Source organism: Diadema antillarum, unplaced genomic scaffold, assembly GCF_040938485.1.
Source record: "Diadema antillarum isolate AM-2024a unplaced genomic scaffold, OU_Dant_1.0 scf00000098, whole genome shotgun sequence".
Classification (NCBI taxonomy): domain Eukaryota; kingdom Metazoa; phylum Echinodermata; class Echinoidea; order Diadematoida; family Diadematidae; genus Diadema; species Diadema antillarum.
This window is the reverse complement of record NW_027270987.1, coordinates 1,002,431-1,025,578: the sequence shown is the minus strand read 5'-3', so window position 1 is coordinate 1,025,578 and position 23,148 is coordinate 1,002,431. Positions and strand designations below refer to the sequence as shown.

Below are 23,148 nucleotides of genomic sequence, written 5' to 3'. Positions count from 1 at the left end.
AAAAGAACAGGAGTAGCTACAAGATGATACTATAATCCATAATATCTGGGTATATCCTATATGTACACCTTACCAAATTGGGCTTTTAACAGGATGCTACACAACCATATGCTTGCCAGCTCAGGACATCTGAAATTCCTGCTTTGGCAAGTAAAATGAATGGGTAGTTGCCTGTTACATGCAAAGGGCACTTGCACAAATGTATTTATCGATCTTAATAACCCAATTAAAAGATGTGAGATTATTTACAGTACTACTGAAATAAGCAGTTACTCCATCGAGTCAATTATCTTGCTATGTCAAATAGCCAATACATCCAAAACTCACCATATTTCCTGATACAGTTTAGAGTCGAATAATGTTTTCTGTAATGCACACTGTTCTATAAATCAACTCCAGTCTTGTTCAAAGAGGTTATAGATATATTTCCTATTTCTTTTCCACAGGGCATACCTATCAAACAGCACCGCAGTTTTACTCTGCCACTTACACTAACAACTACATAGCATGGGAATTCAAGGACATCGATGATAAGTGTTCCGAAGAGGTTTACAAAAAATATTAGAATAGTAAAAAAGTAGCCTACATCGATTGCTATACATTTATGGGTACCACTGCAATCATTTCCTGTAAGCATTAGGACAGATTTCATCCACAAGTAATTCTGCAAAAGTACAAATTTTGTGGTGTGGCAATTTTCAAGCATTTTATGATACCTGCAACTAACAAAAAAAAATATGGGCAATATTTTTGTTTGCTATATGTACCACTATTAAACCATCTTGATTCTGTGGGATTACAAACACATAAAAATTCATCTTACCCAGCAAAATCAAAATTACTCATGCAAAACTATCCACTTTTGCCCTTTTTTGTCCTTGTAGTGTACACTAGGCTATAATGAATATTATGGTAAACGCTGCTCTGAAAATAAATTGCATTCCACAAGCATACCCAAATTAAACTGTATCCGGCCTTTGGCATCAAAGACTTGATGCCTAGGATAAATGCAACCAATTTTCTTTCAAAGTTATCACGTTGAGGTAGAGGAGTATGCAACAAGACAAGACTTAAAGCAATGCAACTTCCTGTTCTTTAATCATTCTGTCCCAGCTGGAATGGAATCTATTCTACTTGCAAACCCTCTCCTTTCTCTTTCTGATCTCTACCTCTCTAACACACAAACACACACACACACACACACACACCACACACACACACACACACACCACACACACACACACACACACACACACATGTGTCACAAGTCTATAGGTCATTCATACCTATTCCTAAATCAGAGACAATATCGAGGGACTTTTCCTCAAACAGTAGACCCGCAGCTCCATTCTTTTGGCCCTCTTCACAATACACGCCCTGGGGTCATCGGCGCTCCCTCAGCAGTTGTGAGCGGGGTCAACGTATTCAGAGGCAGGTCGTTCGTTTCCCTCCCAATCCCTTATCCACCATGAATGGGTGGTGGTGGTGGTTCCCTTTCAGATACCAAGCTGCTACCTGGCCATGCAACGCTCCATCAACTACCGACAATCACTGAATAACGACACCCTGCCAATTCTTCAAATTCTTGAGAAAACCTTCCATTTCCACAGACAGCGGTTTCGTCATTCAGCTTGTCGTAAAAATCCCTATCTCTTTCCCTCTCTGTCCAACCTTCTATCTCTTAATATTTCTTTTTCACATCACAAACTTATTAAGCTTAGTAGTGCTTACTATACAATCACCTTTCAGAGCATCTTAAACTTCTATTTTTGGTTGGACAATAAGGCCAACTTTTATGTACTTCATCTTATCTCCCATATCACCTCTGACACCAAGTCTAAAGGAATGGTAGAAGGTTACATGTTGAGTTGAGGCAAGACCGGCTCACAATCAAGTTAAATGCTTGCAAGATACGATCAGACCTTGAATCGCTGTTTTCTTGTCTACTTTCGGCTCACTGGATGAGAAGAAAAAAAAGTTTACAATGTTTCACTTCCATCCTTTCCAAAAGTTGTCCTGATTTGTTACCTCTTCCATCCATAGTCAAGAGTGATGGGCCCTTACCCTCACCCCATGCCCTGAATGGAGGGCGGGGCCTGTCCCCCTGCCTGAGTTGGTTTGAGCCCTAACGCAAACTCTGCAGCCATTGTGTGTGGCGTCAGCGGTAGACAGCAAACTTTGAACAGTCGGTCATTCACAGCCCTTTGATAAAGTCCGGAACTGCCGTATCCAAGATCACGCCAACTTCCAACTACCTTTCCCTCCCCCCTCCCCCTCCCCCTCCCCCTTCCTCTTCTTACCCTTTAATCTCCTTCTCATACTTGCACACTCTCTTACAATTGTCTTTCCTTTCTTCCCTTCTAATGAGATATATCACCTTCTCTTTACAGGTCATCTCCTTTTCAGTTGTTGAAGGGCTGCTTCCATAGGGCATACAGCAGCCCACTGATGTGCCAAATTGGGCATCTTTGTAAAAACTTCAGAAAACCAACAGGCTTTTTTGTGTGTGTGGCTCTCGTCTGATTCATTTTGGTAATAAGATGATGCAACATTTCACTACTCAACAACTCAAAATGTAAGATAAAGTTTGAGCTCTGTCCATTATGTTTCTCTAAACCAGTAGAAGTTAGCACTGCTCTTGTTGATAGTGCAAAAGTGGACACTTTTACGCAAGTAACTTTTTGCGCTCAGCCACATAAGGTGAATTTCGTGTGTTTGTAATTCTGCAAAGTCAAATTATTAACTACTGGAACATATGGCAAGCAAAAATATTAGTATGTTTTGATTTTCCTGCCAGCTTTTTTTTTGTTGCATGAAATGCATGAAAATGTTCACTTTTACAATTGCCAGATATTGCACAAAGTCCCATCCTCCATTCACTTCTATCATCTCAAACACGCTAATAGTAACTTCATGTTCTAAGATAAGATATTTATTTTGTATGAGTGATGATATAAACTGATGTCATAAAAGTCGGAGAACATAAACGAAAGTCTTATAGGGCCTACATATTATCCTTGATGGGGTAATGGCAAAAATATAGGCCTACTGCATACATCATTTCATAGCAATTAGATTTTAGCACAATTTAAAGAGTGGATTTATATCTTTGAAATAAATGCCAGAGTAATACCACATGATGCATGAACATCAAGTTTGTATTGCATACTACATCGGTGATTAGTGACACCCATACATTTATGCCTAACAACATGGTTCTTTAAGATAAATCTAACCTCCCTTAAATTGTCTTGCAAGTGACGACCTGCACAAAATTATGCCGAAGTCTATGCACTTCAAGTACTTTCTCATTTAGAATACCAATTACTGGTACCACTCAAAATATTCTATGGATTCCTATGGTTTCAGCCTCATATTAGTGCCATAATAGCTTCAGAAGTTATAATGACCTCGTAATTTGTCCTTACTCAATTTCAAAGAAAGGGTCGTTAATATGCCATCAATCTCACTGAAATCAATGACCCACTGCAACTCGAGTGAGTGCATTGTCCACAACTCGTTTTCAATCCCCTATGACTGCAGACATAAAATCGGAATTGCAGGTCAGGAGGGCATTCTTAGGAATGCTCGCCAAATTTTACGACTAGATTTTGTCCAAACGATGATCAATTTTTGCCCCACTCACAGATCATGCATTCAAATAGTGTTTTGTATTTCTTCACTACTTTCTCTAAAGTGCATAGGCCTTTTCCCAGAATGTCTAATTAATGATGAAATTATCTAATTTTTCTCTCACAGTACCAGTTCAGACCATGAAGTAACATGGGTGAAATGTACATCATGATACCACTTTTCAATAGTATGCACCAGTCACATAAGCCATGTAAGCAAAATATCATTCTGAAAAGACCATACACCAACATCACTCGAAAAATCACATCTACATAGTCACAGATGCTCCCCTCGTCAGTAAAATTGTCAAGATATAAGCACTTACATTCATCAATGGAAAATGGCTTGCAGTCTTTGAAGTAGCAAACTGAGTTGCATTATATATCCAATCGTTACCAAAATAGACAAAATGAGAGAAATCAGAAGTATGTCTGCTGCCAAGAAGAAAACATGACTCCAGAAACATCCACGCAGCAACAGGCCCAGCACTACTCAAAATGCTGCTTCCAGTCAACGTAATCCAGATAATCAGTCAGCTAGAGCAAATTCTGTTTCCTTTTCTTTTCTGAACCCCAAATAACTGATTGACTAAAAGAGAAAATGGATAATCCAATGATGTGTGTAAATAGAAAAAACAGTTGAACAACAACAATACCCCCTCCTCCCCAGATTTCATTGATTTGCTGACTGCATGCTGTCTGTTAACGCACACCTCCAGTGTATCAGGGACAAAAGATCAACCCATTTGGAATCCGTCTGGAGACTGAGGGATTATGTAATCTATATCCAAGAGGATTAGTCGTCCTTGTTTGCAAACATGTGGTGACTTCCTATTTTCTCTCTAGTCTTAATGAATGAATATCTGACTGGGCATGTCGGGAGAAAAAAAAAGCGAAATGTGGGAAGATCGCAAGAGACATGCGGCGCTTGTAGTATGTCACGGTCTGTGAGCAGCATGCTGGCCATGCACCACTCTGACGCCTTTTTCTGTCTTACGCCAAGGAAGACTCAGAACACCATGCATTTGTCATGCAAACCTTCAATCACTCACATGGACACTATTGTGTGTTCTTCCATTCCAAATATCATCAGTTTTAATGCTACAAGAATCGTGGTAAAAGAACACTCCTTCATAATGGCAAATACGCACTGCGAATCAAAATGGCCATAAAATGGTATAAGAAACCAGGGACAGAAGTTCCCACTGTTATAATCCTAAATGAGGACTATCACTATGATCCACACACAATTTAAAGATGGCTGAATGTATTTGCAATGGTGCAAGCATAAACAAATAAAGTTAGGTACCAAATGCCCCAATATTTACTTAAAGGCATGATTTACCATCTGCAGAAGAAACAAAAACCCAGCAATAGAGCTTTAAAATAATTCTAAAATGTGAGTTAGGGATAGAAACAACCAATGCAAAAATTTGAATCCGTGTAATCGATGTTAAGTACTGTTACTGTTGAATACACAAAATGTGAACAACAACTATAATAAAATTTCCAGACTAAACCGTCTACAGTTACGGTTTAAAGATAATATAAAGTTTTGGTACCTCAAAAGTTTCCCTGAATTTCCTTGTCTTAGTTTTTTGTTTCAGGTTAAAGTACCTTTCATATATATATATATATATATATATATATATATATATATAAATAACACTGTGATATTTATTCGCCCCAAGCTACACTGAATCGCGACGGCCAGCGCATCCGCACACAGACATCTTATCCGTTCATGGATTTGAAATTTGCACTGATTGTCAATTCAGTGTAGCTCTCCCAAGGTCCTCTCGACCGAGTCACATTCAGCCATCAATTCGAACAGAAAGGGACTATTGGCAGAACCAAACATTGCCCAAAGCCTATTTTCAATACTTCAACTTAACTGGTGAGTCTTCAAATTGAAGAAATTTTTGGATTTCAAGTTGATATTTACCCGCGATACTACATCTGTCGTGATCCTGAATGCTACAATGCGCAGCCCCATTACGCTATGCGTATGGGGCTGCTGGTCGCAGTTAATTGCATGATTACTAAGACATGAGAGTACTTTGGGGCGAGTAAGTCTCACAGTGTTAGTTATATGAAAGGTAGGTACAGACTGTACTTTAACCTGAAACACAAACTAAGACAAGGAAATTCAGGGAAACTTTTGAGGTACCAAAACTTTATATTATCTTTAATGAGAAAAATACTGATATCTCCTTAATCTTAGGCTTTATTGTTAAAATTTTGTATGATAGGATGTTTTGCGATACAACAGACCTACACATATGCATCAAACTGTAATATCATAAATATCTTTTAAATCACTACTCCCAAAGGTAAACAGGACCTCCCTCTAACTTGCTTCACAGCAGAGTTTTAGTTGCCCTAGCAAGTAGGTATGTGTCTAGAAGTATCAGTTGAATTAGTAAGAATATTTATATATGCACACCTTGGAATCAGCAGCACCAAGAGGACTGGAAGAGTCAGTTTTATCCTTTTCAGTCATGGTGGGCCTTCTTTTTTTTTAGCTTCTTTTTTAAATTCAACTACAACCTTTCTCCTCCTCCTCCTCCTCCTCCTCTGCCCCCTCCAAGACCACCTTGGTTGGGGCCAGACACGTGTCGCCATCGATTTAGGGATCATCCACACGCAGAGAAAGGCAGATGAGGAATTAATTGATTCAAGCCATTGATCAGCCGATCCCCTCCACTGCCCATACAGTGCCCCCTTCCACCCTCAACAACTCCAAAGCAGATAGAACCTTCCCAGAGGAATAAGGGGAGAACACTACAAAGAGTGGAGGTGTGCAAAAAGAGTGGTTGGGTTCATTAGTCATGTCTCTATAAAATTCATTCCACTTTTATCCGATCTTAGAATGTTTGGCTTTAGCAGAGTGGTTATATGAGTGAAAAAAAAAGTTGACGCCTATTTCAAGGACAGAGTTCTTAAAACCGGACACGTAGAAACCACATATTTCCTTTTTTTCAAAGAGTAGAGAGTCTCGAGTAAAGTCATTCTTGTTATGGGGTAATAAGACATCCGCTTTTGCTCTAGCTACTCACGGAACTGGTTTTGGGTAACATGACTGGATGTCAGCAAAGGCTATTTGTGTACATACCTTGTCATGGCACTTTGAAAAACCTTTACGCTGACATCACTTACACTCAGCAAAATTCAAGTGAAACTCTCAGAAAACTGAATACCAATCAGCATTCAATTTTTCTTTTATCATGCAATAGTTCACAATGTTGCATAAATGCCAGTGATCTTATTTACACAACTTTTTTTTTTCCTGGTCAACACTGATATCAATGTAAGCATTTTCGTAAACCCATATCAGATTAATGCTTTCAGTTCTACATTAAAATCAAACACACACACACACACCAAAAAAAAAAACACCAACAACAACTTCCCCATTACTATCCATGACTCGTATTTTGTTTTCATGCTTGCACTTTCAAGTGTTGTCAGATAACAGTAAGAGAAACTATTTTCTGACAACTGAGTGGGCAAATGCTGGGGGAAAAACAACAAAAATATTTGCTGTATAAATACAGAATTGTAAAGTTCTTTCAAAGTAAGATAAAGTTCTGTCATGGCTTTGACTATCAAACATATAAAACCAACAATCAAAATAAAACTTAAGTGTAGTGACAGTGATCTTCTTCAACAGTGTTAAAAAAAATATATATTCCCCCTTTTTTTTAGAGATCTCACATTCATTTGGCTCATTCAAGAAACAAACAAAAAAGTATGTTTTTATGAATCATAAAGTTACTGATCGCTGTCAAGCATATATCAATTTTATTTCTCTTGCAAATACTGCAGATGACATGGAGATATGCTTTCTTTTACCCTACATCTCTAACTGCCAATGCAAGCAGACCAGCAAGTAGATCTGTGAAAGGCAATTTGAAATTCTGAACTGCATTTCATGGAGTAGAACATTTTCTTGAGAAATCATTCACTAAATATGAAAGGCAGCAAATCTGAACCAATATTACGACTCCATGGGAGTCGGTAAAAAATGGACAACAACATGTGCATGACTACAACACTACATGCTAAAATCTGTGGTGATTCTTCAAATGAACCTTGTAGATTGTGATATTCTCGTTCCATTTTTAGCTGGCCTTGAATGCCATGCTCACTATGTAGGCCTATCTGCAAGTCCTGTCAAAGACAAAATCTACTTTAACCATGATTAAAGACTCAAAAGAGGCCAAACAGAATTGATCAACACTACCACTGATTGCTTCTCTTAATGCTATTAATACATGGACAATGAAATTCTACTGTGATCAGACAAGAATACCAAGCAAAAAGGGGCACTATGCAGAGTGTAGTATAAAACTGGTCTGTACCACTGTTCCAATAACCCAAAATGTGACGCTGATTCATAATCTTGGTTCGGTGAACCTGTTTGATATGAGGCAGACTGTCTGGGCAGTTGCTGCTGTCAATCATTGATGCTAACAATATCAATTCCTAGATCACGGTTTCATAATTCATCAACACAAGTTAACAGTCGGCAAAGTGTCAAACTATTTTTAATTTTTCACTGCCTTGCAGGTTATTTTTAGGCTCATATATTTGCTGTTTGACAGTTGTTGTCATTTACATTGTCATTTTGCTATGTAGGCCTACAAGAAAAAAAAAATCCTACAAAATTCACTGATCACCACATGATAGATTTGCCAAATCACTATATGAAAGCGAGAGGATTTATTCCAGTTTTGTACAACTTAGAGACAATTTTCTTGAGAACTATAAAAATCATAAACCATCTCCAAATATTATTTCATAGCTGCAAAACAAACAAGCAGCTATGCTTCTGTGTAGTGTTCGTTTGCAAAATCAACATAGTGAAAAGGAGGAGAGACTTTTTATTTTTCTTCTATTTTTTCCCCTGAGCAGACATGGAGTCAAAAGAGCCAAAACACTTGAAATTCAATCCACCCTTGAGAACTGGAGAATGCTTTGAATATGCACATGTCTACTGACGTCTGGTCAACATGCTCATATGCTGCTTACAGCCATCGTCTATGTTAGGACTGAACAAACCCTTTTGCTGTGCATTCCACATTTACATCTGGACAAAGAACAAAAACAACTGAAATTGATTAAAGTGTTTTTTAAAAATCTAGCTAGAACTTAAATATTTTTCCTTACAGCATCAAGAATTATGTCCCTCCAATGTGGATTTCAAACAATTTTCACATGATGCCTTGAAGATTGGCAAATTCCCACTTGGATCAATTACAATTCACATGTGTCAGGCCATTGAGGACTTGGCAGCCTAGATCAGCATAATGTCTGCCGATTTGGCAGGCATTCCTAAGATATGTTGCCAGGACAACACAATCAGAAACACCTAGTTAGGTCAAGCCTGGTCACTCTGTTGGCGTTATTTTTTTTTTTCACCTTCTTCGTAAAGTCAACCAACCCTGGGCAAAGTTTGCCCTCAACCCTCCAACTTCCAAGTACCAGATTTACCTCTTGGTCCTACACAGTGATTCTTGTGTGAGCTGTTCCTGTAACACCATCCCATACTCCAAGGCCAGCATTATACACAGCCTCATTCACCTCCGCTCTGACCACACAACAATGACCTCTGTGGACGGAAACTTCAAGACATATAATGCCCCCTGGATAACCAATCATATTTTCATGAAGGTGGTACGGGATATTAGAAGGGGCAGAATTTAAAAAAAAGGGGGGGGGGGGGCTCAATTTCAATTACCCTGGAGGTGTATGAACTCTAAATGAGGGGGAAACGTGAGCTGGCCAGTATTGTGGTTGGCCAGTTATTTTATAGCAACAAATGAGGACTGAGCTCAATTACTAATAGGACATGGCATGCTTGCAAAAGAGGACTGCACGAAACTTGGAAGACACAAGGCGCATATGGTCATTCAAGAAAATTATCTCTTTTATTCAAAAAGCACTGAAGCCACAGTTATGAAATCATGTTTCAATGAAAAATATACTAAACCAACTGTTTTTCCAAGCCATTTCAATTATGTTTGAAACATTTTGTATTTTGCCATAAAGTCAGAGCTACCCATTGCAAAAAAAAAAAAAAAAAAAAAAAAAAATTCTTGCATTGCAACACTTTTTTACAGATTGTCCGAAAATGTTGTGTTTCTCTCAATCAATGGTGTGATGAGTACTTAAACTATTCACTATGCTCATCAGCTACTGGTATAGAATGTCACTTTAACTTGGAAGTCTTTTTTTTATGCAACTGCGCTTGAAGTGAAGCACAATGTAGCTGTACAGTCAGGGCTCACCACGCCTCAACAAGTTTGCTTGAGGGACACATAACTGTAGAGTTCCTAGATGTCTTCGTGTTTATATAAGGATGACAAGAGAGTTTGCAATGCACTCTATGCCTATTATTTCTACTAGCCTCTTCCACCCAAAGTCTCGGTACAGTTGCATGTAAGTACTGGTAATAGAGAATACACAAGAGTTTGAATGCATGCAAATCTCACTGGAATTCAGAGCCCTAAAGTCCTATTAGCAATCTATATTAGATGCTCACTCATCTCCCTCTTTTACCATGGGTCACTGCTTGTGCAGAATTAAACCTGAACCTCAAGTCCCTGGCTAAATCCACCAGCAGCATTGAACGTCCCCCCCCCCCCCCCCCCTCCCTCCCATCCCCCTCCTTCTTTACAGTAACTGACTCTTGAAGTTCTTTTCACAATGTGTGCAGCCTCCCCCTCTCCTCACCTCCTCTTTTATAATCCCAAGAATGTATTCAACAGTAGGTCCCTCTTCTCAGTGACCTCATCATGCCCCAATTGACACTCCTGGTCCCAAAGGTAAACCTACAACACCCACAATGTAAGAAACGCTACCCCATACCACACAGGGGTGACAAGTACCCACAGAAGAAAGTAGGACCGATTTTTCATTACTACTATTCAACCAGAATCTCCATTTTGAACCATCAAGAGTTTCTTCCGACAGGGCTTGCTGATTGTTCCATTTCTCACCCTTTCTACGGCTGTGAATAACCCTCGTGGAGGCAACCAAACGTGACACCCAAATCAAATCCCGAAATATAACCCATTCAATTTTGAGTTCATACAAGCCGAGACAAGACAATGGAAAGAAAGCCACAGGGTAAACCCTGCACCCCTAAGATCCCCAAAATCTGGACAACCCTTTTGAGTTTCCCCCTCAATCAAAACCTTGAATCTGTTGGTGGTAGACCACAATTGATAATGGGAGGGACAATTGAGAAGAATCGCCGCCTATGGAGCTTCTTTTTTTCTCACTTCCTGTATATTCTTCTCGCATTGTACCCTATTTCACACATTCTGCACTGGTTATACATTTATTGATTATAAATATTCCTCCACATGTCATATGAAGTGTATTCAGGAAGTTGCAATCCTGGCTGAGAAACCAATTTGATCATGTGACATGATAGGAAACAGGACAGTTTCTAAAATTATTATATTAGATTTCCTGCATAATTGCATGGAGTGCCATGTAATACAAGAAATTTTTTTAACTAAATGATTCTTGGGTTGAGTCTGTTTTAATGCAACTGATCAACAAATTGACCATCATCAATAACAAAAAAAAAAACCACTGATAAATCAATGTTTTAGTAGTAGCTCTGATTAAAATCTGTCAATCAGTTGCAATAAAAACAACTAGATGTAAGAATCATTACTTTGAATAAATATGCAGTCCCTGATTCTATAACTTATAAGGGACTAGAACCATCATTGGCTATTGGGCAGAAGCTTGGTAGTCAAGTGGATATAATGCCCTGTCTAACAATCTGGGAGTAAAGTAACACATCTGTATACAACACTCTGGGGAATCAAGCCTGTCCAAATGTAAATATAGATCAACTCCATTAAGAAGATAGCTTTGAACATTTTCTTATGTTAAGAGCAATTACGCAGTTTGATATAAATCTTTAAAATGGAGGATATTTAGACATTCTAGGGAAAAAATGCAATGTTCAGAGAAGTATATTGATCACTCTTGGTTTTTTTATTGTCACTGATGGAAAAACACAATCCCATGAGGATTCTTTTCAATCACACACAACTATTGCAGTGTACTTATCTCTGGACATTCTAGTTGATTCTCAGTAATGCACATCAATACAAAGCACAGTTATTTCACAGAGTGTGTGCAGATAGACCGATAAACGAACACTGTAGCAAACTCTACGAAAGCTTATGTAATCTACCTTTATTAAGCACGAGACACTCAAGTCTACTGCGTGTCTATACTACTCCTGCAATTCTTAAAGTTGTACTGATGTCACCATACAAATTGTCTGCTTCTGAGAATCCCAACTTATTAACTGCCAGGACCTTTTGATAGTTAAAGATGAATTGGCTGTTTACCACTAGTACACACTGGTCAGACAACAGGGTGATGTGAAACTACTTTGCATGTCCAAATCCAGCTAAGTTTTGAAAAAGAAAATGCAAGGTGATGAATTTGTATAAATTTCCTGGAAGAGAGGGACTTAGCATGGCTGTGAAAGAAATTTTGGTTGGTCACAAGATGTGAGGTAACTACAACCACTATGGGGCATTTGAAAACTTCCTGGGCTATTCCTCCTAATACAACCTTTACCTGGTCTTCCTTTTGTGTCTGTTTTTCTGCTTGCATCCTTGGTAAAACTACTGACATTGAGTACTGACCTGTTACAGTAAGTTTTTACATAACCCACACATACAGGCTGTATGCACACAACCTCCTTGGTATACCATATGAAATGCTTTATCCTAGTATGCTTGCTGCTGTCAAGAAATTAAAGTTGGTCACGATGCTATCGAGTAACTATGGCAAAATGTGTATATATGCACACAGGGAAATGGGGTAATAATGAGATGGAGTCTGTAAATACCTTTGCAACGTCAAACTCTGATCACTATTAAAAGAGAATAACGTAGCTTGGTCATCTCTATCAAATCCTGAGTACTGTCTCGTTTCTCCACTTACAAAGTGTACCTCTGCCACAGAGGTTATGTTTTTGCCTACGTTGGTTTGTCTGTCTGATTGTCTGTCTGTTTGTTTGTTTGCAAAATAACCCAAAAAGCTATTAACAGATATGGATGAAATTTGCAGGAAAAATTGATAATGATACACGGAATAGATGATCAAATTTTGGTAGTGATCTGCATCACTGTCAGGATCCAGAATGTGTTTCAATATTTTTTTAGATGAAAATCACAATATGAGTGGAAATGAGCTGCTTGACAGCGATATAATCTCTCGAAGTGCTTTTTCTAGTTTATGCATGCATCAATCCTGTCTTCCTCCCAAGGCTTTTAGATGGAAAAGAGCAACAGGGTTTCCTTTCTTCATTTTTACACTTGCCCAAGAGTTGGGATGGGATAATGAGTAAAATCAAGATGGGAGTATAGGAGGAGCCTGGGAAGAAATGCAAGCACAGTCATACCGCTAGATATCTCTTCGACATCTGCAGTCGAGCTCTGGAAAATCGATTGATTGTCGGTAGAAAAATAATTCATAATGGCAACAAGCTTTCAATGACATGTGTGGTAACCTCATCATGTATTACAAAGAGAGAGAGAAAGAGAGAGAGAGAGTGAGCAGGTGTTGCTTAAACTGAACCTTTTTTTTTTCTTTTTGCCCTAGTTAAAGTCAAGAGCAAAAACACATGTGACGTGCTTAAGACGGGACGCTTCTCAATAACAGAGATGTCTCCCACAACTCCCCAAGTTCGGCATCACTACCTGGGTGTCTCCGACCCAAATCCCTCGACACCTGTTCTGAAAATAATCTAATTTACCCAAATCCGATTGCAATCTCTCACCACCAAGTCCGGATTCTGTAAGAGAGCGTTCTTTTTTTGCGGGTTGAGATCAAGAATTGTGCCGAACGATGAAGTACGAAAGAAGGTGCCATCTTTGGCTGAGTCAAGGATCTTTGTGGTAACAATGCCCACTTTTGTGTGACAAATTATCAATTTTTCAAGGAAATCTGGACTCACTTTGATCCAATATTTGTTAAGTTGGTGTTTTTTTTTCAGATGGACACTACAGAAAATGCTAAGTTAGTGCACACCTTGCACTTCTACATTCCAGCACTAAACTCACATAAGAAACGTAGACAGAGATTAACATTTATGTTAATGAACCCAAGAGATCTCGGGGACGCCCACTAATTTACCAGGGACGGTTAGAGGGTGAGATTTCTGAAAAATCATGCAGCATTTTCCCAAGACCAAGAGGTTACCCACAATGCCTTATGTCACAGCATCACCCGAGAGATGTCGGGTAATCTCAGGTGAAATTGTACAAGCATGAAAGGGACATAACTGCAAAAATAATCCAAATAGTAAATTAACCACCAAAACCTAACAGTTCCTAGTACAGGTTTGCTATTTTTCTGAGAGCACACAAGCAATTAGAACTGATTGGTCTAAGTTTTCAGTTTAATTGCTCCTCTCTTCTCCTTTGCAAATTCCTCTATCATGCTTGATCTCACTAGGTTGCCAACCAAATACTGTTTCCCTGGTTTTGTCTATCCCTCTCCCCCCCCCCCCCCCCTCTCCCCTCTCCCATCCCCCCCCCCCACCCCCTCTGTCTGACTCTCTGTACAAGGATATCCTTTAGATATGTCAAATTTTTGTACAAACCTGCGGAAAGTGTTGAAAATATTGAATGAAGCTTTTTTTTTTTTTTTTTTTTTTTTTTTAAATGGAGGGAGGGAGCTATTCATTCCAAGCAACGTGTTCTCCATCCTCCGCTGCAGAAAATTACTGGCGAGTATTAACTCAACCAGTATTCCTGCCTGGGTTCTTCTATTCAATGGTCCCCAGCACCTAGCCACAATACCTATCATAACATTATAATCTTCAGATTGGGGGGAAACCAGGGTGGTAAGAAAAACATATCTGTGCACTTTCTGAAGGTCTCCATACTCAAAAATGTTTACAGTGCATTGATCAAGTTTAAAACTTTTAATGTCGAGTAGTATGAGAAGAATGGTATTATATTGCGATTAGTTTGCTTTAAATAAAAAAAAAATGCTCTGCATGGATATTTTGACACCTTTTCTTAACACAAAGCAAACCATATCAAATTCTCCCTAAAGCCTTGTGCATCTCCTAACAATATTACTGGGCAGTTTCAGACCACAAATGTGAAGAAAATTATACCAGACAAATAAAGTTTTTGAATACTCACATGTAGATTATAATCCTCAGTGCAAATAGATTCCAAAGACCATGTGTGGACAGGCAATGGTTCTGGTATGCGGTGTTAGAATCCACTGTACAGAAACCTGGGTAGAAAGCAAGAAGTGACAGGCAGGCCTTGGTATCAGTCAAGTGTCAGTGAAGCAAAATGATGCAAAGGTTCAGCTACATCCTTGATATATCAGGGCAGAGAACAACAACAACAAAAAAAAAAAGATATGGCGAAGGCCAACTGACAGGCTAAAACATCACACTAACACAGGAAGATCCAGTTATGAGAACATTTCCACTCCGATTAGTTGTCAGCGAATGAAGAGCATCGTCTTGCTGTTACCAGCCTGCCTTAAATGAAACCATTCATGCACAAGAATTCCTTCTCTAAAACTTTGGTTTCGTCACTCAGCTGCAGTTTGACAAGACACCTCCTTGCTGTCTCCTTTTCGTGGAATGAGCGATGTACCTTGCGAACTACAAAGGTTTACATAAACACGACAAGCCATTGTGCGCCATAGCAGCACCTTTATTTTCTAAACATTTCCTTCCCCCTTGTCCGAAAGAAGGTGCAAATATTGGCCAATAGGACTAGACCCTTTAGAAATGAAGGATGGGAGTGAAACTCACTACAAGATGTATTGTGCTCTGGACAAGAAGGAAAAATGGACAGCAGGGATTTGTCTCTCTGTTTTATACCACTTGCACCCAAACCATTCTTTATTCTCTCCCCTTTTCTTCTCCATCTCTTTCTCTCCCCCTCCCTTTCTTTCTGTCCTTTTTTTTCTAGTTTCCACCGATTCCTTTCATCATTTCTGCAATCCTCGTCATTGTCATTTCGCAATACCCGTGACTGGGAATCGGCGTGGAAGCTGCAAGAATGCATGGAATGTGAATCGTGAAGAGCAGTGATCACTTGTTGCACAGCAGACAAGAGGGGTCCGTCTCTCTCTCCCACGCTCGCTGCTCATTGGACCGACTGGAGTCACATGCTGCGTACACTGAGCCACAGACTGGGGGGAAAAAAAGATGGCTTTTGGATGCTGGGCACTGGAGCATTAGCATGCATCATTACAGTCAAGCACAACCACAATTGCCAGGTACTCCCATCCAAAGCCGAGATTATGAGATCGGAAAATTCCAATGCCAGGGCTTTTTCATATCTGCCAAAAGCACCTCATTTCCGAATCTTTTCACAAAATCTGAATTGGATAATTGGGACGTATTGTTACAAGTTTTGTATAGAATTGTTTCAGACATATTCTGCTGGTTGGAACCACCCTCCGTAACAGGTCAAGTTGAGTCAATGACTTCCTGTTTACGTGTCTCAAAACTATAAAATACAACAATAAATATTTGTACCAAGGCAATACTCCTTTATCATACGCCGACACAAATAATAGTATTTGGTAACAAAACAAATAGCGATGGTGTGCCCGAGGGGGAATCAATACGTTAGGATAGAGCATCATAAACTTTTGTCTAAACATTAATCTACATACCTGAAAACAAACTTGAATGTCAATATTTGAAGAGTTAGATGGCATAACAAGTTACAAATTTGTAAGTCCTTTCTTGTTAATGTGAGATATTTGTGATTAAAGCTGCTAAAAACAGAGAAAGTAAAACAAGATATGGGACATTTTTACTCATAACTTCAAGAATAAAATCCTTGCAATGTAGCAAGTGAGGCATCACTAGAAAGGTTTTATTTTGCTTTATTTGATGATGGGCTTACTTTGAAATGCTTAAAAATGGAGATAAAACCCATAGTAAAAGGTCAAATCTTCTTCCTGTGCAAAACATGTATACAAGTGGACTCTGGTATACCAATGATAATTGACCATATTATTTCACATGAAATGTAAAAGGATGTCATTTCTGTACCTGCATCTGAAATATAGGCCTATGCATAAATTAGTTAAATTATAAATTGATTGAATATACATGTAATCACTGTCACCAAATTAAAACTTAGAGTCCAGTGACTTAGTTTTGCAGTGATAGAAGAAAATCTGGGATCTGGGTCAGCACCAAAACATTTGGGAGAAATTACAGGATTGTACAATGCATGCATGCACACCCTGCAAGATATTTTTTCTTTATTTTCTGTCTGCAGAAAAACTCTGCCAACCAGCTTTGAAAAGCTTTCAGGAGGTCACACAGTTTGGACTGAAATCCTCAGACAAAAGTGATGTCGGCAGAGGTCAACGTGGAAGAAAGCCTGCTCCCCAGACATGACCCAGTAAAACGGCAGAAAGAAGGATCACTTTTCAGCTGCTTTGCAAGACTTAATCCTAAGGGTCCTCGCAGCAGCCAGGGGACTGAAAGAGCTGTGTTAGCACACCAACCAGCACTGCCACCATCAGCGTTGTGTGCTGTTACGCTGGTGAATTGACACATTGTTAACTGCAAGCCTTGCACGCTATTCAAAGGTATGAGTCCCATCTGCATGCATGCCCTCAAAAAGTTTCTATCGCATCTTTTTCTGAAGACTACGTACATCTAATACTGAATCAGAAAAGCAACAATGACGGCAGTGGTCTTTGATTGAACAGTACTTCGGACGAATAGGCTGGTTACCCCGGGTATGAAAGACCATACTTGCATAAAGTATTCTACTGCAGTAACTACATGTATTACTTGTCACTTATCATTATCACATTAAAAAGAATCAAATGGAGAGAAATCAAAGCACTGGTTGAAATTTCCCATCAGTACTAAACCTTCACAATATTTTGAGATTTGCTTAGCTTATATCAAAATGGAGAGGCCTCCTTTCTTTAATTTCCTCTGAATGCTAATTTAACATGTTCGATAGGGTCATACATCTACTGCTAGTGTGCATACAATTGTATGCCTCACCAATGCCAGGTTAAAGGTGAGTAATTGTTTATAATCACCAGCATTAACTATTCCTCCCACTTGAAATCTGCCAGGGCAAGAGAGTGTGGTAAAGGACCTAGGCCTACATCCTATCATGCCTATACAATGGAGCCTATTCATGCTCACAGCATGATCCAAAACCATTACAATGGAGATTAAAACAACCGTGTAGACAGTGAACTTGACAAGTTTGGGGTTTAGAGTGAGAGCCTTATGCAATATAGGCTAACATAGGACTTGTATCACCTGCGATGTCTACCTTACCTCTCTTCGTGTAAATGTTACAGTCAGTCTACAAACCACCTGTTGCAGTTCAACACAGTATGTGTGATCTACCCCCATCAACGTCTGACATCATGAAGCAACAGTCTTTATTTTCAGTTTGCCATTAAAGTGAAATAACCTTCTCCTTTCAACCGGGGGCTGGTACCTATCATGAATGTATCTTCTTCAACCATAAAGATGCCTCACATGCACTCACCTGCTTGCCACGGGTAACTAAAACTCACTGTAAAACGAGCAATATAACTGGGCATCTACGCTATATTTGTTTTTGAAACCTTTTGTGTGCTCTGAGTTATGATTGGCACAGAAAACTCCATAGCCTTGTACACACTGTCCCAAGTCCGCGGCACCCAACTGTTATAAGGGGCCTTTGCCTGAATGCCCAATTCGGTCAGGTGTGTGGAATATCTCTCATTGTCATACTCTGACTCACTGCTCCACTCATGCAAGGGGGCACAAGTTTTCCTAGAACTCTGGAAGAGTCTAAGCACCATGAGGATTTCTTGGATTGAGAGAATTGAAAACAACATAAAATATCAATCTCTGATTGAATGTCATGATCAGCTGATAATATGCATCTCATAACAGTTTGTCTAATTCTTCTTCTCCTTCATAATTTCATCATAATGTAAAACATGTTCCATTACATGTGCACTACGACTTTATGCTGCACCCAGAAAACTTTCTCTTCTGTTTTCTATGCTCTGTACACACTAAATCTTTACCCCCTTTCTTTTTTTCATTTTTTTTTTTTCTTTTTGCTGCCATGAGGTAGCATATGAAACCATTGCATCATTAGCATCATTAGCTTTCAAAGCATTATTGCAAGCACTTTGAAAGATGGCGGCAGCATCCTGCATAGGTTGTGCAAATGGCAAGATGACTGTTGACACATGAAATACATTCACCAAAAGCTTGCCTATTCACTTGTTGACCAAAGCACCATCACTCTTACCAGTTTTCCCACACTTTCATGCAACATTCCAGACCATTACATGTGTTGTTGTCTAAACTTCCTGCATTACTGCCGGATTTTGACAGCGAAACCACAATCTTGTAAAAAGTCTGACATTCTACTAGAAGAGCAGCTTTATGTTTCTTCTGCTCCATGTCTCTAGGCCAACGGCAATATCAGGTCTCAATTTCAACACCTTGCTCGACTCACTCAAGCTAAAAATCCTTTCCTGGAGAGGAAAAGCAAGGTATGATACCCACAAACCACAGCAGTAAATACTCTACCACAGAGCATAGCTTAAATGACAACGCTGCTTCCATCTCTACCAGGTCCTCCTAAATGTGATGCTCTGCATCCTCTTCATATTACAACTAGCATCAAACTTTTAGGAATCAAAGTTTGGCATACACGTAAGTTGTAAACATTGCCCATTTGATGGATATGGGATGTCTACTGGTCCCTTGATAATGATGATAACAAAAATACATATTATGTTCTTATTCTCTCTTTCTCCATCTATCCATGACATCCATCCGTCCATCAATCAATCAATCAATCAATCAATCTGTCTGTCTGTCTGTCTGTCTGTCTGTCTGTCTGTCTGTCTGTCTGTCTATCTATCTATCTATCTATCTATCTATCTATCTATCTATCTATCTATCTATCTATCTATCTATCTATCTATCTATCTCAAAGAAGATACATGTGGACAAAGAAGTCAGAATTAAGAAATCTGTTCTACCAAACCCACGATGGGTTATGTTCCACAAAAATACATTTGGTTATCGATCATATGATATTATCTCACAGTCACAAAATGGCCCCAAGATGACCTCATCCATGAGCAATGGCAATAAAAAGTTTTCTTAACTTAGATATTGAAATGTGACATGATCATGGAAACTTGCATGTTATTTGTAATGGCACTTCTGAGATGGTAGTTACCACAAAATTTGGCAGAAAGAAGAATAAAGAAAGAAATAAAGGTTTTGACAAACACAATAAGTGATACGCTGATAGCGTATCACCTCATAAGCATCAAAAAGGGAACATGTACTACCGTTGTATGTACCCGTAACTTGCCACGCTCCCCCCCCCCCCCCACATCACTACCACCACCACCACCATCACCACCCTCTCATCGAACGCGGTTTCCTGCATTCACGAAGGGGCGGGACTGCTACAGATACAGGAGTATAAGCTGTCAGTTTGTCTGCTAGAGGTATTATATTTCATTGAATTCAAGACTTCCAGGGCACTGATCTGAATTCCCACCTGATAGGAACGGATTGCCTCTGTCTCCGTGTGAACTTGGTGGAGGTCTCCGATGAGACCGCATGTTATCACCATCGCAGCGTCTTCCGCAAGTGCCAATGTTTTTTTTCTCTTCCCCTCATGTGTCACTGCGAAACAATTTTCCATGAAAAACATTCCATTTCGGCCATCTTCTGAGATTCAAGGTTGTGTTCTTTCCCTCCCTCTCCCTCTTCTTTTTTTTTCTGCCAAGTTCTTTGCATGCACGCACATTTTTGAAAAATAATGTCATAACCATATGTCATGACTACCAACACCTTATATGACAAGGAATGAGTTTCACACACATTTTTTTTTTGTCCACTTACCCAGGGCTGCACACTAACCCAATTTTCTTCTAGTCGGACCTGTCCCTGTCGGACTATTTGATACCCAGTTTTTCCTTTTTTTTTAATTGGTCAGAACCTAAAATTTACTGGTCTTTTTCTTCTTCTTTTTTACCGGCCATGTCAGACTAGTAAATTTGGCAATTCCTGAAAAGTTACTGGCCCGACGGTGATTTTTACTGGTCTGGGACCATCGGACTGGCTCCAGTAAGCATTGACTTACCACTCTAGCTACCTTGTTCTTTCTACTCTCTCTTCCTCTTCTTAATTTTTTTTTCTCTGCCAAGTTGTCCTTGCTTGTTGAGAATAGAATGATGGAATACAATTTAATGTTGTTGCTTTTCCTGCAGCTATTGGGGGTCTAGGATAGGGTCTCAAATGTGTAATGAATTGTATGATGGACACATGGGTTCATGATTTCTAAATGGAGATCCTTTTTATATGGAATATACACTGTAGGCCTACTCAAGCAATTTACTGACTCAACTTATTATATCCCTTGAAGTACCAAAACAAACAAGCAACAATAACTTTCCTTGACAACATTATTACCAAATGAAACATTTGCGAAGTAGATTTTATCATGGGCTCTAACTAACTGCAGCCAATTATGTGTCTTCTTCCCATGTTTTTGTCTTTAGATTCAACTGCAGATGAGAACATGTGATCCAGAACATCTGTAAAGTGCATTTCCTCCTCAATCCCAGACAGGTTGACTCCCAGATGCGCACTTGATCTGAGAGTGAGCACAAAAAAAAAAAAAAAAGGAAACTGTTGCCGCTGGAAGACCAAGGGTAGAATGTCCGCCAAATAACAAGCCATCTTTCAAGACTGATAAATTGAATTTTCTCAATGGGAACTCTGGAAAGGAATATATTTTGTTTGGAGAAGAGGGAGGAGTGGGAAGGAAAGAAGTAAGGGAGAGACAGAAGGGTGGGGTGGTGGGGGGGAGGCATCTTAATAGGGAGGAATGGTTGGAATCCTTAGTTCCCATGACCTGGGGCGAACTCTGCTGCTCAGAGGGGACAGTTGGTATAAGAGCAATGGGGAGGCGGAGGGGAGGGGGGGGGGGGGGGGGGGTGGAGGGGGAGAGACCAGCACAAGACCGGTCCTCTTTCACTGCTCTGGGAGTGTAATGGGAAGACAAGGGCTGTGACTCCCAAGGGGGACCTTGTTTCCTCTTTGTTGAACCTTGACCGGAGTGCATCCACAGGTACTCCTGGTGGCAGTAAGCACATGTCGAAACCATTTCCCCCATAGCAGTCCATACTACACCAAGGCCCCATACTTCCAGCTTCATTCATAAAACTTTCAAATGTGCTTCATCATCATGGGTTTGTCTCACACAACATAACTTTCTCCTGAATTACTGAAAAATCTTTCAGCTAACTCAGCAAAAGGATGCTTTTAGCAGTGAACATTGTCTAACAAAAATTATTATCAGAGGCTGGCACATAATGCAAGGTTATCTCTGGGAAAGTGATGGGAGTTTCATACAGGCAAATTCAAAATGAACCGTATAACACACATCAGCCCAAAGCATAAAATTTGCTAGACAGATAAAGAATCAAATACATGGTTCCCTATCTTTACAATTTGCATACACAAATGATACAAGACCGGATTCTATTGAGAGGAATCTCTGTACTATTTACAGCATCCAGGACCAGAAAACAAAACATTCAAAATAAAACTGAAAGGAATATTGATTTCCAATAGGAGAATCATACCAAAGAGCAAAACTGTGTTGTACCGAGAGTGGGACAATACACTAAGGTCCATTTCCCCTAATGTCAAAGAACAATGTTTTCTGGTATTGATTGAATGGCAATAATCTTTGTCAAGCATACTTAGATACAAGAGGACTTCTTAGTTAACCCTACCAGGATATATCTGGCAATACACACATGCACAGGGCAGGCCCTCATTCAACGCATTCTCAAGCAGAATAGATTTCCTCCTGGAGCTGAGGTCTCCCTACCGCAAACACAGGACAAGGCCTTACACCCCCAGCCCTTTATAAAACATATCCTGATTACCCTATTGTGGTTGACAATGGCCAAACTAATTGACCAATCTGGTGGCCCATTCACAAGGACTTGTGGCCACCTCTATGCATGAAGGTCATTCATAAACTAACTGACCATTCACAGCTGAGATTTAACTAGGGCAATGACTCCTGTACACAAGTGGCCAAAAGCAAACAGGAAAAAGTACAAGATCTTAGAAAACTGGACAAACAATGATATGAGGTAAGGCTTCAACTGCATTATCTATAGCGGCTCACCCCTCCCTTTCATAAGAAGAAAGAAAGGTTTTCTCAGTAAAAGCTTGTGGACAGTATTAGCACCTTACATTGTTACATAAACTAAGGTTTAAAGCTGAGACTAATCACCTAGTTAATTTGGTGGGAAGCTTTTTCTTCTTTTACCTGTCCTCTTTCTCTCTTTTCTCCCACTCTTTCTGTTTTCTTTTCTTCTTTTCCTCTCCCTCTCTCTGAGTTTGAGTGGCAAACTCTTCCTTGACTTATCGCAAAATCATGGTAAT

General features: G+C 39.5%; 1 protein-coding gene across 1 annotated transcript in view; it reads right to left on the bottom strand.

The window, feature by feature from the left end:
* LOC139718678 (plexin-A2-like) overlaps nucleotides 1-23,148 on the bottom strand; it is a 128,819-nt gene that overhangs the window by 84,971 nt on the left and 20,700 nt on the right. Inside the window, exon 2 of the mRNA XM_071630136.1 lies at nucleotides 14,834-14,930. The gene's annotated coding sequence lies outside the window, so the exon portion shown is untranslated. The remainder of the gene's footprint in view (nucleotides 1-14,833; nucleotides 14,931-23,148) is intronic.